This window comes from Sabethes cyaneus, chromosome 2 (genome assembly GCF_943734655.1).
Source record: "Sabethes cyaneus chromosome 2, idSabCyanKW18_F2, whole genome shotgun sequence".
Lineage (NCBI taxonomy): Eukaryota > Metazoa > Arthropoda > Insecta > Diptera > Culicidae > Sabethes > Sabethes cyaneus.
Genome location: NC_071354.1, coordinates 138794591 through 138812394, shown reverse-complemented (window position 1 = coordinate 138812394; position 17804 = coordinate 138794591). Strand labels below are relative to the sequence as shown.

The window sequence follows — 17804 nt, the reverse complement described above, 5'->3', positions numbered from 1 at the left end:
TCACTAGGTTTTGGTAAGCTCATCGCTGCTTTATCATTTCCTAATAATGTACCCTAACGATGTTCCTCCGGATTCATTAACATAAGACTATTTAGATGCGGGCGAATTTTCTCACACTGAATTAGTTCAGTTCTTTTTTCTGTGTCCAGACCAACTTTTTCTGCATACAGTCAGTTCAAACATACTATTGCGTTCTAGGAACATATACCTATAACACGTTCTGCAGTACTTGTCGTTTGTCGGCAAGGATGAAAGGAGTAAAAAATTAATTTATTCAGATGTATGTTTTGTGTCCTCGCATTACCGGTGTTGCACTTAAACACTTTCAGCATAGCATTTCTTTCTATTACCACTGTTGTTGCGTGTATACATAGTAGTGTGTAAGGTTTGTTTTAGCGGGGAGTGAGAAGAGATTTTCAGAAAACTTGAAACTTTAAAACGTTTCAAATTTCACAAGTTACAGATCCATATAAGTGTCATTGATGCTTCGAAAGTTTGACCAATAGAGATCAGCGATTAGAATGGATCAATTTTCTAATTTTATCTCTGAGAAATGGGATACTTACCTCCCCCGTGTTTACGGCTATGTGTACTGGCGCAGCTTTCTAAATAATTTTGTCTATATCGTGGTTTTTATTGTGTATACTTCTTGGTCACGTCGAATGAGTGTTAAAGACATTACACTTTCCCGAGCAAGAAACTATATGAAAACGACGATGATTCGCAAACCTCCATGCAGTTAGATTAGTTCATGTAAATGTATAGTTGTTATTCCTAAATCGCTACTATGAGGTTCACAAATTAACTAAACAATCGAGTTTCAAGTTACATCAGCACGACAATAATTGTGTATCACTGGTAACAACTAGGCAAGCACCATATTCGTAATACTAGTTCGCTGTATACGAGCATAGATCGAGACTATTATTTTTTTTCGTATAAATGTATGGACATTTTTGGCAAACGATTCTTTGCTTTTATTCATTTTTTGTTCCGAAAATCGTTTAATCACTATTAAAAATTATCAGAAAAATAATGTTGTGCAAATAGATTTACTCGTTTAACTTGAACCTTTTATAGTGATTAATTTTTTTTGTTATTTGTACTATAAATTCTCGGCTGTTAAAACTTCAGCTTAGAAAAAAGGATTATAATGTTAGGTGGATTTGAAGTGGTTCTTTTTGTATCTGCCGTAAATTATTTCGCGCTCTTGTTTCCGCTTTTCTGACAACGTAGCTACTAATGACTTTGGCGTAATATCAAGTTTGTCTTATTCCTATGTTTAGTCAAACCAAAGAAGAAAAAAATAGCTTGATGTTGATTTTAATTAATTCCAACATACTCGTGTTTTTGTTTTATATGTTTAACCGTAACTGGAGAAACAACCGAAGCAGTGTTCGGTAGTTTATAAATGAGGGAATGGGAATAAAATTGTTTATTCGTATTACGTATATCACCTCATACTTTTGTTTCTATTTTTCGCAAAGAGCTATAAATAAATGGTCATATAACTTAGGCAACATATATACAGGGCAGTAGACTGTTATCACTTCGTTCAATTGCCTAGGTTTTTAGGTGGAGCGTCTAGCCTTTCAACGGTTTTACAATATGTATAATCACTTTGTTATTTACATCAATAGAACATGGTATGAATTTTAATCGCAAGTTTTATTTCGGCTCAATTACTTGTACATTTGGTGCCAATTTTGTCTAAATATTCTTATAATCTACTAGCTGACCCGACAAACTTCGTATTGCCACAAATTGAACTATGTTGTACATAAATCGTGAATTTCGGATGTCCTTTGTCACAATCTTGTGTTTTGCAAGTTTCTGAGGAGTTCAACCTTAGATGATTCATTTCTGCAGTTACGTATCTATGAAAGCATCCCAGGTAACCAATAAGCATCACCAATGGTATTCAAATTTATGCCAATAAGCATTTAAGTCGCCTTAAATGCTACCTTAATGTTATTTTGGCAAAATATACAGCTACTATATATACAGACAAAATATACAGACAGACAGACAGACAGACAGACAGACAGACAGACAGACAGACAGACAGACAGACAGACAGACAGACAGACAGACAGACAGACAGACAGACAGACAGACAGACAGACAGACAGACAGACAGACAGACAGACAGACAGACAGACAGACAGACAGACAGACAGACAGACAGACAGACAGACAGACAGACAGACAGACAGACAGACAGACAGACAGACAGACAGACAGACAGACAGACAGACAGACAGACAGACAGACAGACAGACAGACAGACAGACAGACAGACAGACAGACAGACAGACAGACAGACAGACAGACAGACAGACAGACAGACAGACAGACAGACAGACAGACAGACAGACAGACAGACAGACAGACAGACAGACAGACAGACAGACAGACAGACAGACAGACAGACAGACAGACAGACAGACAGACAGACAGACAGACAGACAGACAGACAGACAGACAGACAGACAGACAGACAGACAGACAGACAGACAGACAGACAGACAGACAGACAGACAGACAGACAGACAGACAGACAGACAGACAGACAGACAGACAGACAGACAGACAGACAGACAGACAGACAGACAGACAGACAGACAGACAGACAGACAGACAGACAGACAGACAGACAGACAGACAGACAGACAGACAGACAGACAGACAGACAGACAGACAGACAGACAGACAGACAGACAGACAGACAGACAGACAGACAGACAGACAGACAGACAGACAGACAGACAGACAGACAGACAGACAGACAGACAGACAGACAGACAGACAGACAGACAGACAGACAGACAGACAGACAGACAGACAGACAGACAGACAGACAGACAGACAGACAGACAGACAGACAGACAGACAGACAGACAGACAGACAGACAGACAGACAGACAGACAGACAGACAGACAGACAGACAGACAGACAGACAGACAGACAGACAGACAGACAGACAGACAGACAGACAGACAGACAGACAGACAGACAGACAGACAGACAGACAGACAGACAAATGTCTCGGTAAATTATTTTCAACTCACGTGTGAAAAAGTCCGTATATGGGTCCGATCGGTATGTCGAATTGAGCCGAATGATCACCGAGCATCCACAAAAATCCCTTATATTAGAAAACGAAACGGATAAAAAATTGATATTCAATAAAATTTGTGTAATCTTATCTTTGCGATATAGAAAGTATTATGTTTAATATCAAATTGAATACATTTCATATGAAAGGATTGAGCCTGGTTTTCAGATCTGATGATTTCAAGTTAATCTAAAAATATTTTTTCCTCGAGGACAGTGCCATGGCTTTATGATTTGCAAACTAGCGTAGGTTTTGTTTGTTAGTTTATGTTCCTGCCCGGTGGTTGGTAAATGCACTCATCCTCATTTTTTTATCAGATAAAACGGCAGTAATTTTCTGTTGATTGAAAGACGACTGCTAACTTGTCAGTGCGTCAGTTGTCAATTTTGCCATACATCCTAATCACCACACCGCTCACTACGTATCTATAGGTACGCTGTCGGGTGATACATTCCACATTGTATATTCATCCTAATGGTTCGAATTGTTGCTCCCTCTCCAACCTAGCAGTATGGATTTTGTATAGATTTATGTAGCATTTGTATCTTACATCAACTTTACGGGTTACGCATTTCTATTCGAGAGGAAAAGCTCAAAAATGTCTGACGATATAAGCTGTGAAATCCAATTTTGAATATTATTACAATCAGCTCATGTTGATTCCTGCAAGTGGTCGATGAAGGTCAAGGTGGCACGGCTTGAATATACCGACAGCAAACAATTTAGACTGAGTTTTTTTATAAAGCACGGATTCGAGAATTACAAGACGGTCTACAAAATCAGACGACTTATTGTTTCACAGATAAAAGTGCTGTCGAAAAAAATTGCTTCGATTTTGCTCAAACTGTTGTCCATTTCATTTGTCACATACGAGCCAAAAATATTCGTTCTATCGCAAGGAAAAATTGCATTTTTGTTACTTTTTCCTATAATAAATTGTATCTCAAAAGAAAAAAAAATGGTGATGTAAAAGAATTCTCAGTTTTCCAAAAGAATATATAAAGATTGAATTTTTTATGTCACTGTTCATATATTGCTGGAATAGTTTTGATGTTTGCAACGATGAATAATATTTAGTTCCACCACAACATTTTACATTTACCGTGTCAAGACTTAAAATCGGTTCAGTGCAGTAGTTCAAAAGTTATGATTTTAAAAATTTACACAGGTAGGTAAAATCTCGTTTTTGGGACCACCCTAACTCAGTAGCCTTTTCGAAAAAAATGGCATAGCGAGTTAGTTGAACAAAAACAAAATTTTTTTCTGTGAAATTGCCGAATACGTAGAAAGTTTGGTACAATTGTGATGTTAAATTCTTGCAAAATGAAGCCGAATATTTTGAGCGGAGCTGTCGTTGACCATTTTCATCCTGTAAAAGCAATATCAGAGATTATGAAGACCATGAGTATGGCAAAATCTACTGTGAATGATACAGCATGTCGGCTCCCGATCTCGAAGAGATCCGGGGAAAAATTCGTCAGCTGAAGAATAATCGAGCCGCCGGGAAGGACAAGCAGAGCTCTACAAAAATGGCCAAGAACCGCTTCCAACGGCTGTTCATTGTACAATTGCTAGGATTTGGGAGGAGGAGAAAATAAAATACCGTAAACGCACCTAATTCTGCGCATGGTTCCTAATTCTGCGCACCACATGTTTTCCTTAAAAATCATAGCATTCTCAAATAAATAGCTCTATGTACCCATGTTGTCTTAGATTTGTTAATTAAGATAAAAATTTACAGGAATTTGGAAGTTTTGACTGAAATGTGGGGTGCGCAGAATTAGGCACCATGCGCAGAATCAGGTGGGTTTACGGTACCGGAGGAGAGGATGGAAGGTGCATCAGTCTGTCCCATCTACGAAAAGGAGGACCGGCTAGATTGCTGTATTTACCTTTCAGCAACCTTTTTCACGTAGGTCAACGCCGCCTACAAGGTGCTCTCCCAGATTTTATTGCGCCATCTATCCCTAATAACAAGAGATTTCGTAGGCCAGTATCAGGCGGGCTTATATTTGCTACTACGGAGCAAATTTTTACTCTCCGACAAATCTTCCAGAAATGTCGAGAGTACATCGTACCCACGCATCATATTTTCGTGGATTTCAGAGCAGCATACGATACAGTTGAACGCGAACAGCTATGGTAGATAGTAAACGAGTACGGTTTTCCAGACAAACTGACTCGGCTGATCAAAGCTACTATGGAGCGAGTGATATGGTACGTGCGTATTTCGGAGACACTCTCGAGTCCTTTCGAATCGCGCAGAGGGTTGCGGCAAGGGGATGAACTGTCTTTTATGTTATGCAATATCGCTATTGAAGGTGTAATCCGCTGAGCGGGTATCGAAACGAGAGGAAAGATCTTCAGGAAGACTAGCCAACTCCTAGCCTAGACGACCTTGACATCATTACTAAAAACCTTGGGACGGCGGAGGCAATAATCTACGTCAGACTAAAAACGGGTTACAGATCAATGCGTCGAAAACCAAATACGGGTACGGGAGGATATTCCCATCACGCTACTAATTTCGGCATACATTACCTTTTTTGGCTATATTTTCCCAAATAAAAACTTTGCCGCTATATAACAATGCTGAAACGAATGCAGCACTCATAGGTTTTAATGTGTTATAACTATTTTCATAAAAGTGTAAGTAATTTGCTAAATTTTATTCAATAAACATCAAAACCACTGTTTTTCCACTAGCACATAACCAGGCTGAAAAAACTAGCAGCAATCGCTTACGCGAATCCGCTCTTGATGATGGTTTGGAAAACACACAATTATGATTACGTTTACTTGTTCTAGAAACTAAACAGCTGTGAATATGCTATTACAGAACAATTCTAATAATAAATATAGTGTCAACGTAATTCCTGAATATTGTTCAGGCTATCGCTTAATGGGCTGGAAATATCCTCCCGTACCCTATATGGTAGGAAGAGGCTCCAGAGAAAGCAACGTTTGCCTCCTATGGACAGTGACTATTGACGGCGATGAACTGGACTGGTTGATGAGTTCGTATATTTGAGGTCTCAAATGTGCAAAACGCTGATCAGATCGGTAGTCCTCTACGGACTAGAGACAGTAACCTTGCTTACGAAAGACGTCCGTGTACTTGCCGCATTTGGACGAAAGGTGTTGCGGACTATTTTTATCGGAATAAAAACGGATAGCAGGGAGTGGCGTAGGCGTATGATCTACAAGTAGGGATGCCACATATAATTTTGTTGGAAAAATTTGACAATGTGTACGGCTAGGGAAAATATCTGTGCAAAAATCTGTCCAATGCAAAACAATGAGAGTGAAAGAGATAGAGAGTCATTTTGCTGACTATTTCCGTCTCTTTCACGCTCATGTAAAAGCTCAAAAATCTGTTTAATCTGTGTAATTTGGCGAAAATCTGTATTCTATGCATACAGATTCTGTACAGGCGATTTCTTTCAAACATCGGTTAAACACAGAATAATCTGCGCATGTGGCAACCCTGTCTACAAGCTGCAGGCACCAGGCACTGCTTGGAGAGATCGTACACCTGGCGAAAGTTTGGAGACTACGGTGGGTCGGCCACATCGCAAGGATGCTGGAGGACTGTACTGTGAAATCCGCCCTCTTCAAGAACCTCACCGGCACCAGGAATAGAGGGACCCAATGTGCTAGATGGTTTGGTCACGTTGAAGCCGACTTGCGTGTGTCGAGGCGCGCAACGAATTGGCGACGAGTATTCCAGGACCGAGTACAATGGATTTTTAATACGGCAAGAGCATCCCCGGCTCTCGGCTGGAAGTGTAGTATGATACAATAAAGCCCTATCGAAAGCTTGAAACGCTAGACGATCATGTCGGAAAAAACCATAGTGCGCTTGGATCTCGACGTATCAAGCGAAAATGTACAGTTTCCTTCCGAAATTTTATGAAACCCATGGAAACTTTTGACTCTTCATGATTATTGAAAGCCTTGTCTAAATTATGCAAACAACATATTTAAATGATACCACAAAAGTTAATCGGTTCTGGAAAGTTAAGGTTTAAGCAGCGTTGGTGTGAAAGAGAAGGATGAGATTTCGAAAATCCCAAAACTCGTGTTTTTTATCCGATTACAGTCAAATATTCGGAAACTCCTGGTACGCAGGAATAACGTTGTTGGTTCCGTGAAATTAGTCAAGGAGTTCGATGAAAACTTCGTGTTCGACCGTGATTTTCCCCAACTCCAATTCCGTCTCGTATAACTCGATGAGTCGTGGGAAGAATTTAAAGCCGAAATTGAGTGCGACGATGAAATAGGTGACGAATTATCGCCTGTGAGAATTTTCTTCGAAACGGATTACTTTCAGTTGAAAGGTTCACTCACCGAAAAACTAGCTGTAGAAACACCGTCTGTAAATTCTATTCATCCACTTCCCTCATCTTTTGCTCAACTTGCTCATTCTAATGCTGTTCGGTTGCCTGAAATGGAGATACCTGAGCTCGACGGCAATTTCGATGAATGGGAAAATTTCTATGATCTTTTTCCAACATTGATTCACACAAATCCCCAGCTTTCTTCAGTCAGAGATTTTAGTACCTCAAGGCTGTGCTGAAACTCTTCGTATAGTTCAGTCGATAGCTGTAACTACAGCAAATTATACGATCGCGTGGGATAGTCTAAAAAGGCGGTACGATAACACTAATTTGCAAATGAAGCAGCAATTCTCGGTATTACTCACTACTACTGCTATCCACAAAGAGTCTGCAGCTGCATTACCGAACCTGGCAGATGAATTTGTGTGTGTTCTCAATAAACTTTAACTTGCGATGCCCATCTGAACTCTTTCCTCGTCGAGTTTCTTAGCAGTAAACTGGATCCCGCAAAACAAAAGGAATGGGCATCTCAGTTAGACAACGAACGTCGTCCAATGCAAGGTTAGTCAAGAAAGGTTTTCTGATGCTCAAATTAGTTTTTCACCCCCGCTGGGTTATCCTTGACGATCACCGAAATTTTCAAAGCGGAAACTGTTGAATGTATAAACAACTTTAACTCACCTTGGTCCAATGTACGCTGATTTAGTTGCCTTTATACAAAAACGATCTCGCCTTTTACAATCCCGATCATCACAACAACTCGCCAAGCTTGATCCCAAATCAGATTCCCGAACTGTACGCAATAAAACTACATTGTATTATTCGAGCAGCAGTGACAACCATCCGAAATGTAAATTCTGCAAACAATCGCATTCGTTACCCTAGTGTGAAGAATTCAAAAGTCTAAAACCACAGAAACGGATTGATACAGCTAAGAGGCACGGTTTATGCATAAACTGCTTAAGATCATTTCATTTGTTAAAAAATTGTGCTGCTGGCTAGTTTGGCAGGCGCAACAAACGTCATCATACTTTAAAAAAGCAAAGCAAAACCTAGGTGCTACATTCCCTTATCGAAACTTGACCTTCTGTTTTTATACGACAGACTTCGCAGCCAGCTGTTGGAGTGCAGGACCAGTTGCTACGATCATATTGACTCTAACAGCCTTTCTCAGTCGGGATTCGAGCAAACGACGACTGGCTTTATTAGGCCAGTGTCATACCTCGAGGTCAACCGGGAGGCCATAACATACCCTATTGCACTATTGCATACTTTTGGCATAAGGATGAATCAAAGCGATGATCAACTAACCATCGCTGTACAAATGGCACAATGTGATTTTTTCTATGGTGGTTTGAAACCCCTCCCCTCTCTAGAAAGGGTGAGTCTCATACAAATGAAACACAAATTTTTGCATGACACGGGAATTTATCAACCAAATGGAACCAAATTTAGCATCTGAAGGTTTTTGGAGGCAGAATTTTTTTCTATGGTGAATTGAGACCCTCCTTCCACTAAGAGGGGGGCTCCCATACAACTAAAACACAAATTTCTGCATGACACGGGAATTAATCAAGCAAATGGAACCAAATTTAGCATCTGAAGGTTTTTAGAAGCGGAAATTTTTTCTATGGTGGGACCCCTCCCAGAGGGGGGGCTCCCATACAACTAAAACACAAATTTTCTCAGAACTCGACTATAAATCAAGCAAATGAAACCAAATTTGGCATGTGGGGGTTACTGAAGGAAGAATTTTTTCTATGGTGAATTGAGACCCTCTCCCCTCTGGAAGGGGGGGTTCCCATACAAATGAAACACAAATTTCTGCATAACTCGAAAACTAATAAAGCAAATGGAAACAAATGTAGCATGTGAGAGTTTTTGGAAGCAATTTCTTTTTTTCTATGGTAGTTTGTGAAGAGGTGGGGGGGGGGGGGGGGGCAAATTGAACAGAAATTTTCGCATAATTTGTGATTGTTGCCGTCCATACTAAAATATAAAATAAATTTGGAACAAAATTGCTAATAAATCGGTGAAGCCTAGATAATGAGTCAAATTAAATAAAAATAAGAAAATATAATACTTAATTTCAAAACAAAATTGAAGAGAAAATACGTTGTTGAAATGAAAATATAAAGAAAAAAATGCTAAGATTACTCTAAGTCTATGGTTTCTGACCAGCTTTCAACTGATTTCAAACGAACTGAACTGATATTTTATTACGATTTTGCCAACATTACCATTTTAAGGGTTGGTTGGTAATAAAACCCAAATTATTACGTGGGATTAGAAATTTGCGGTATGATTTAAGAAAATCTTGGATTGTCAAAAAGAAAGCCCTTGGTTGCAAGATTACAATTAAGCAAATCTTCAGCATTATGCATCTAACCCCTATTTAGAATGTTCTAAATGTTCTCTAGTTTTAAATATAAAAGAAGTTTTTCTTCTGATTTCATGCAAATTCCAACTGGACCATTGAGCCAACCCAAACAGTTTTCAATTCTTATTTGATGTGTATTTAACAAAGCACTTAAAGAACGTGTAATCATTTACCTTTGCGTGACATCCAAACAAACATAACTTTGTTAGGAACCCTCGTCAACGAAAAATAACGAATAGTCGCGCCATAGAACGATTGGTGATGGCAGAACAATTACATTACCGAAGCTCGAGTGTTTGAGCACTTCCGCGCTCGAGGGTCTCATTAAACGTTTCTGAAGTGCTTTTTCGCTCTGACTCGCGTTTCTTCGGCTTTGTCCCATTACGCTTCCATTTTTATTTTATCGGGGCATTTTACACGTCACCCGATCTAGCAGACCAACCAACCAACCAACGAACCACACCGTCCTGTCATCGTTATAGATGTGCCATCAACAGCAGTAGCAGCAGCCAGCCAGCAGTATCAGCCGATAAAAGAGATTTCGTTTGTTTGGCTTTGAAGAGGACTCTTAACTTTAGTTCATTCAGTCGTTCGTTTGAAATGGATATTTGTGGGCGTGGATTTGATGCACTGCTTATAGCGATATTGAGCGATGTCGTGATGGCGCGTGAAGTATCGAATCGGTTCCAGTAGCGCCAGAACTCAGTAGGGAAAGCGGCTGGATCGCGATTGCTGTTAAAGCCACGATATAATTACGGAGGTCTTTGCTACTTGAGAATAATCATATTGTACGCGCTTTGAAAATATTTTGGGTACTTCATCTGAATAATGAACATAATGGACTTTTTTGGTAAATCTTAAGTAAGACATAATTAATATATTTCCATGCCTATTTGTTGACGATATGGTAAGGGTCAGGCCAATTGCAAGGCCAGTGATATGATCCTATTGACTGTTAGAGTTCCCAGTTGAGATTCGCACATACGACGACTGGCTTGTTAGAGTACGTAACTCATCGCCAACTGGGAGGCTTCTGCTACGCTAGAGAACTTAAAACAAAATTTTTCATGAACTTATTGTTTCATTTCCATAGATATAATAATCCCTCATATTTCTTTCTTTTTGACTAGTAAAACACCTGAAAACAGATTATGAAATAATATTTTATGCATTTTATATTATATTGTATGTATTTTTAAATCTAGTTTGGCCACGATAAAAACACAGACGTTTTTCGACACTTTTCAAAAAATATCTGACATTTCCTTTCACTCCACAGTCGAAGAATATTGCTCTTAAAGTGAAAAACATTAGGTGCGTAGTCATTACATTATTATATAACCATCTAAAAATGTGCAACTATAGTAACCGAAGGCTTGCTAGTTGTTGTTACTTCGTAGATGAAATATGTTATCGTAAACAATATTCAAAATTCCTAAAGTGTTTTATATCGAACGGCAAACTCAGTGCGTTTCATCTCACAGTATAATGTTGCCGGAACCAAACAGGTTTATCCTGACATATACACGTCCTTCAATTAGCACTCCATTTTCACTACATTATATTCAATTAGGATTTTATTTCACTTGGGTTAACCCTTTCGTCCCCTTTTTGCGGTGACTGCTCTGTTCTCGCTTCGATCGTTTCGTTATTCATTCCCAATCCCAGCCAGCAGCGGAACGAATCCGACACCATCCGGCTATCAACATACCGCAACAAATTAAAACTCGTTCACCGGAATGGCGCTGAGGATTCTGATTTCTGAAGGATATCTACGCTCTGGGCAGGGACGACGATGTTGAAGGTGACATCGCACCGTACCGGGTGTTTCAGACAGTTGGAAGCGAAATATTGAAATTGGAAAGCAAAATCATTTCGATATCTTACCGGCCATCGAGCGGTTAGATTTGTTCGTTAGATTCTGACGTAGAAAATTGTCGTTCCGATCGGATGGAAAGCATGTCGTCTCCGCCAACGCAATCAAATTAAATAGTTAATCATGAAATTTTATTGGAATATTTCAATTTGGCTAATTTGATGAATGACGGGGATTATTTTTAACAATACCCATGCGGCTTGTCGCAATTCAGCGGAGGGGATGAGATCAACCTTCGACGGGATGCCGATTCTGCTTCGAATAGAGGGAAATGTTTTTTTAAACTGTTACACCGAACAACAGTGAATAAAATTTATTTCAAAACCCACTAGAATGGAGACGGACCAATACTTTCTCCGTGATGCTGTGCAAGATTAGACCATGCAGAAAGCGTAAACAGATAGCTGAACACAATAAACAGGGGTTGATGGGTTCATATAATAATGTACCCTCCTGTTCGTGGTAGGAAGGTCTCCAGTGCTTTCCTCTTCCGTTTTCGCTGCGGGAAACCTTGCAGAGAAAGGTTCTCTCCTAGGGAACGAATGGACATAAAAATGTTGGTATCACTACCTACGGCAGTAGTGAAAAAAGTCAGGATTTTGTTTAGTCGGCCTCTGCTCAGGGTTTTTGCGATAGATGAACCTTGAGTATAGTGGATATTTAAAGTTGTGGTGCAGAAAGAGGGTCTATTAAGTCAGTTTACACTGCGGGATGGCTATTGGAACGGTCGGTAGCAATTTCAGCTCATTGTGGGATTCAATCGGTTAGCATGAAGCAGGTATTCATCTAATTTGAAAATTCTGTAAGGAAATATCGGATAGAGTTATTATAACTGACTTTTGCAGTTGTTGAAGTTCGTGAGTTTTTGAATTTGCTGAACTTTGGCGTATATAATTATCGCGAAATCATTTCGATGATTGAAAAATTTTGTTCTGTCTTTATTTACTTTATTTATCTCTTATCAAGAGAGAAACTTTTCGATTTAAAACGGAATTTATATTTTTTCTTAGTGAATACCTTCGTTACCAAAGCTTAAATTGGGGTTATTTCCTCCTTACTCGGAGAAGATACTGCGGCATCCCTGATAGCCCGGCATGTCTCATGTACAACTTCTTGCACTCATACATTTTATAATTCTCCATTCCCCATCCATCAAGTCAATGTCAATAAAAGTGGATCGAAAAAAGGGTTTGCAAGTAGGATTTTAAACCCTTGCATTGGATGGAAGCTAATAGAGAAAAAAAAAGAATATTAGATCCCAATGAAATTCTAAATTATGATTGCCGTATACAGCGCCAACACGTTCGATTCAACTGAAAAGTTGATTGTAAATTCGAATGAACATGGATGAATTTTTGATTAGAAGAGTTTAATTTTCTATAATGTTTAAAGCTTGTTGATTAAACCTGTAACTTTTTTTATCCGAGCGGGTATATATAACAACTTTGCAAAGCCAAATTCTTTTTTTTATTATTTTTATTAGTTAGTGGGAAAAAGGTTAGGTACATGCTTAATCTCGTTAACGGCTACGAGTCAATTTGGCTTTTGGGAGGTTGGGAAACTACAGAGTACATGATATTATTAAATATTCTTTGTATATAAGTCGTAGTTGGAATGAAAGTTGTATTCATAATAAATAATAAAATAATGTAGGCTAGGAAGCTTGATAGGGATGCTGTGTTTGAAACCTACAATCATTTTGCAGGAAGTTAAATAAGCTTCGCTTGAAACCCATTGGTCAATCAACAAAGGCATGAATCATTTGCGATCAGAATTTTCCTCGAAACGTAGCCCCAGGCTGGTGCCGGCGTTCAGATCCGATTCCGCTGCAAACCATGTTATTTCTTTCGAGCAGATCCTTCCATCAAAACAGCGCGATGTTTATCCAATAGGAAAGATTACAATTTTTCACACGATTTGCACGAGCCGTTTCGCGAAATCGGCAAGGGAAACGGAATGTGTTGTTTTTTCGCGCTTCGTTTAGACTGTTCCATTTATCTTTTTTTTCAGCGTGGTCTTGGCCGTAAGGAGAGGGTCGTGTCTATGCTCTGCTGCCGACGGCGGCGGACGTCGCCAGGAGGATTAATGGCGAAAAGTACATCAATGGACGGAACTAGACCGCGTGTAAGGACTGTGGGCGCACTTTGAATATAGCGGCACCGATGCCGTCTGACTGACTGCTGCCGGTGCGGATTGAGATCTTCAGCACTTGATATCATGCCCATTAATGTGTAACAAAAAATATTTTTGTTGATGGCACCGTGACAAAATAAAAGTCATTCGGATATAATAAATCGTTTTGCTTCCGGTTTGTTTGTTCTGGAGCGTGCTTGTGGGAATTATGCCCTGTAGGGGAACGTAGAACTTCTATCTTTTTACAAGTACATAGTGATCCAGATTAAATAAGTAAATTTCTTGCGTTGCATATTTTTCTATATCATATATGAATTGTTTTCTTAACGGGCTGAGCAAGAGCGGTTATTCTACATAAAAGATTTTATACTTTAAACAAAAAATTGCTGAAGTTTGAAAATTCAATATGGTTAATTATGGTTACATATGGGCTTATTCATAATGCTAATCCCGAAAGGGTTTAAAGTTAAAATTACTTTGTTTGTATATTTGCAACATTGAATACTTTGTTTTTGCCTAAATTCCTTATTTTGGCCAAGAGTGCTGGTGAAGTTATGGTTAATATGGTACATCCATTGATTCTTTTAAGTATGGGGACGCATGATATTTAATTAGCTTGCAAAACAGAGCGTTCGAAAACTATTCCGTACGTTTTTCTTTTCAACTTTTTTCATGTAAAAATGAAAAATTGAATGCACTGAAAATTTTTAATACTAGACTAAAAATATTGTCTAAGCAAAGGCGAGATTCGAAGACTAATAGCTCTAAATTTCCTGATGAGCGTGTTCGTTAACAAATTACACCATCTGATACTCCGTAGTTTTGTTGCGTTAATCCAACTTTGTCATTCCCCTCATTTACCTGTGAGAGTATTATTTGTTCGAGTATTATTTGTTAGTTTTGTTCCTACCATACTGGCTGATAGGCAGTATGGCTATTCGGTTACTTATTTACTTTGTTGGCTTGATACTTTACGACAAGACTAGCATAATATAATGCCTCCTTTTAACTCAGTCTGCTAGTCTCGAGTTTCGCGGGCAATACTCACCAAATCTTGCTCCATCTGGTCGTGCAATTTCCCACATTGTGTCCCTCTTCTCCTCGATCCTATTGAATTCACAACGAATACCAGTTTTGCAGTATCTATTGGTCTTAATCTGGCATTCTAGCAATATGTCATGCCCAACGTGTTCGCCCTTCAGCCGCTTTCTGAATATTGAGTTTATAGTGGAGATGCCTGAATTCGCAGTTCATTTTTCGTTTAACCTAAACCGTTTGCTTGTACGCTACCAAAAATTATTCGCTGTTCGCTAACTTCGGGGTTTCGCAAGTCTTTTTCCAGCAGTGTTCATAAGGCTTGTTCGCGACAAAATTTGGACACCCCTAAGCACACACAGCTTCGGTATATTAACAATAAGTGAAATATTTTGCAGAGTGGTACACGTAGGGTTAGTTTATTTCTAATTCCCGTCGTAGTAAGTAAAGCCATTCTAATTTTCATCATTTGTTGGATGGATTTAATGAATACTCCAAAAGTTCTTGTGCTGATTTGACTAAAACTCTCTTACCTTTCGATCCGTGAACTATGAAATCACTGAAAAGCGATTATTAAAGCATATTATTGAAATTACGCAACTGACTTTAGTTCTTTAATTCGACGTACTGTTTTAAAATCCGTCCATCAAATTTTTCATCGTCTGAACTAAAAATCACAACAATGTTTACGAAGCTAACGCGCATTTATTTGTGTAAGACGGCATGACAAATATTATTTTGCAAAATTTCTGCAGGTCAGGCAAGTTTTCCTGGCTGTAGAATAACGACAATGCCTTGCGTGAGTTATTTTCATTTATGAATGACGGAAATTAAAACGATTAGTCGACATTTTCTTCTTCGTCGCACGAAAAAACGTAGGAAATTTGGCTTATAGGACTTCTTTAATGATAAAAAGCATTTAAATAGATCTCAGCTCACTTTGATTGATCGCGTATGATAGACAACAAACTAAAATATTAGGGAATAACTAGTTTTGCATTATGTGTCATAAAAATACTGATATTTTTATTAATTTGTGTTGGATAGGACGGGAATAGGCAATTACGACGAAGCAGCAACATACCCTATGTCTGTTCTTTCTGAAAATATAACACTTGTTTATATTACAAACGCTCAGCGTAAAATGGCGTCGAAAGAAGAGCAGGTGCGAAAAGCAATTGTGTGCGGCCGCAATGAAAATCCGGATCTCTCGTGAAGAAAACTTGCCAAAAAGCTTGGATTCCCTCCAAGCACTGTTCACAGTGTTTTAAAATCGTTCGATACTCGCTTGACAACAGCTAGGAAGAAGGGAAGAGGAACAAAAACGGATCTGAGGAACCCCCACAAGGATGCGACGGTAAAACAAATATTACGGAGGAGACCAGATCTTTCTGCACGTACCATTGCTCGTAAAATTAAAATGTCGCCAACATTCGTGCACACTTCTAAGCAACGACGAGGCATGAAGTCTTTCAAGATGAGGACTGTGCCAAACCGTAATGATAGGCAAAATACGACGGCCAAAACACGCGCTCGTAAGCTTTATCGCGAATATTTAACGAAGTTTCCATGTGTTATCATGGACGATGAAACGTATCTCCTATGAGATCTGGTATGTCTTTTTATACTGCTATGAAACAGGCGTTGCAGAGCATTTTAGAACAAAGAAGAAAGCCAAGCTCCCAAAAAAATATTTAGTATGGCAGGCCAGATGCAGCTGTGGTCGAGCAAGCAAAAGTTACATCACTACGGGAACGGTTAACAAGGAAATATACCGTGAAGAATGCCTGCAGAAACGATTGTTACCGATCGTACACATCCATGATGTACCCTCGCTGTTTTGGCATTCTGTCACTGCGCCAAAGGTGTTTTGGTATGGTATGATGCTAATGGAGTCCATATTGTACCGAAGAAGGCGAATCCACCTAACTGTCCAGAGTTGCACCCCATTGAGCGGTATTGGGCTTTGGTGAAGAGAGAGATGTCCCAGCACAAACAACAAGCAGCAACTATAGGTAAATTAAGAAAATCTTGGACAAACGCAGCTAAATTGGTTGCCGACAAGTCTGCACTGACCCTCATGGCAAGGGTAAACTCTAAAGTTCGCCAATTTTTCATGCAGACCAAATAAGTAATGTTAATTTGTTTGATAATTATTAACGATACACACATAAATGATATAAAATTATTTCATGGATTAAACTTCTAGCAAATTTGTCTTATTGGAAAATTGAGGTGTCCAGATTTTGTCGCGAACAAGCCTTATTTCAGGCCCATAGATGAAAACCGGTCTAATTGGCATTGTATACAAGGGCACTTTGAACGCAGGCTTGTGGAAGCCATACTTATACTTACTTGTTTAGCCTGGTGCGATGACCCTTAGGATTTCATCTGCAGAACACCATTTTATAATTTTTATTTTATTTACATAATCCATCGGACAAGTTTGTCTACATGAATACTTAATATTGAAAACTAGATCCAAGTATGTGCTGGCGGTATAATTGAGGTGTTTCGTCGAAGGAGAAGAAATCAGCGTATTCATTGAATTGCCGAATCATTGACGATATGGGGGAGTTGGCGGGGTTGTTACCCGGCATTCTCACAACATATCCCGCCCATTGTACCTTTCCAGCTTTAGCAATTTTTTAGATAGGTATTCGGTTTACCGAAGTGCTGAGTCAGATAGTGGTTCATCCTTTTCCTACAAACACCGTTCTCACATACCCCACCAAAAAATGGTCCTAAGCAAACAATGTTCAAAAACGGCCAGTGCTCCCCCGTCGATTATTATCCTCGTTTTGTGCCCGTAGAAGACAATCGATCTTCTATCTACATGATACATTTGGTACGGGGATTAAGCTTACCGGACCTTAGGGTCTTGTGGAGTCCGTAGTAAGCACGACTTTCGGCGTATAAAT

General features: G+C 39.2%; 1 protein-coding gene and 1 long non-coding RNA gene across 2 annotated transcripts in view; one reads left to right on the top strand and one right to left on the bottom strand.

Moving 5' to 3' along the window:
* Window positions 1–10078, bottom strand: part of LOC128733446 (protein downstream neighbor of son homolog) — a 56839-nt gene extending 46761 nt beyond the window's left edge. Inside the window, exon 1 of the mRNA XM_053827028.1 lies at window positions 10013–10078. The gene's annotated coding sequence lies outside the window, so the exon portion shown is untranslated. The remainder of the gene's footprint in view (window positions 1–10012) is intronic.
* Window positions 10079–10400: 322 nt separating this feature from the next.
* LOC128733449 (uncharacterized) lies at window positions 10401–14027 on the top strand. The gene is made up of 3 exons (XR_008411933.1): window positions 10401–10689; window positions 11045–11153; window positions 13726–14027. It is a non-coding gene; the product is annotated as an uncharacterized LOC128733449 (long non-coding RNA).
* The last annotated feature ends 3777 nt before the right edge of the window (window positions 14028–17804 follow it).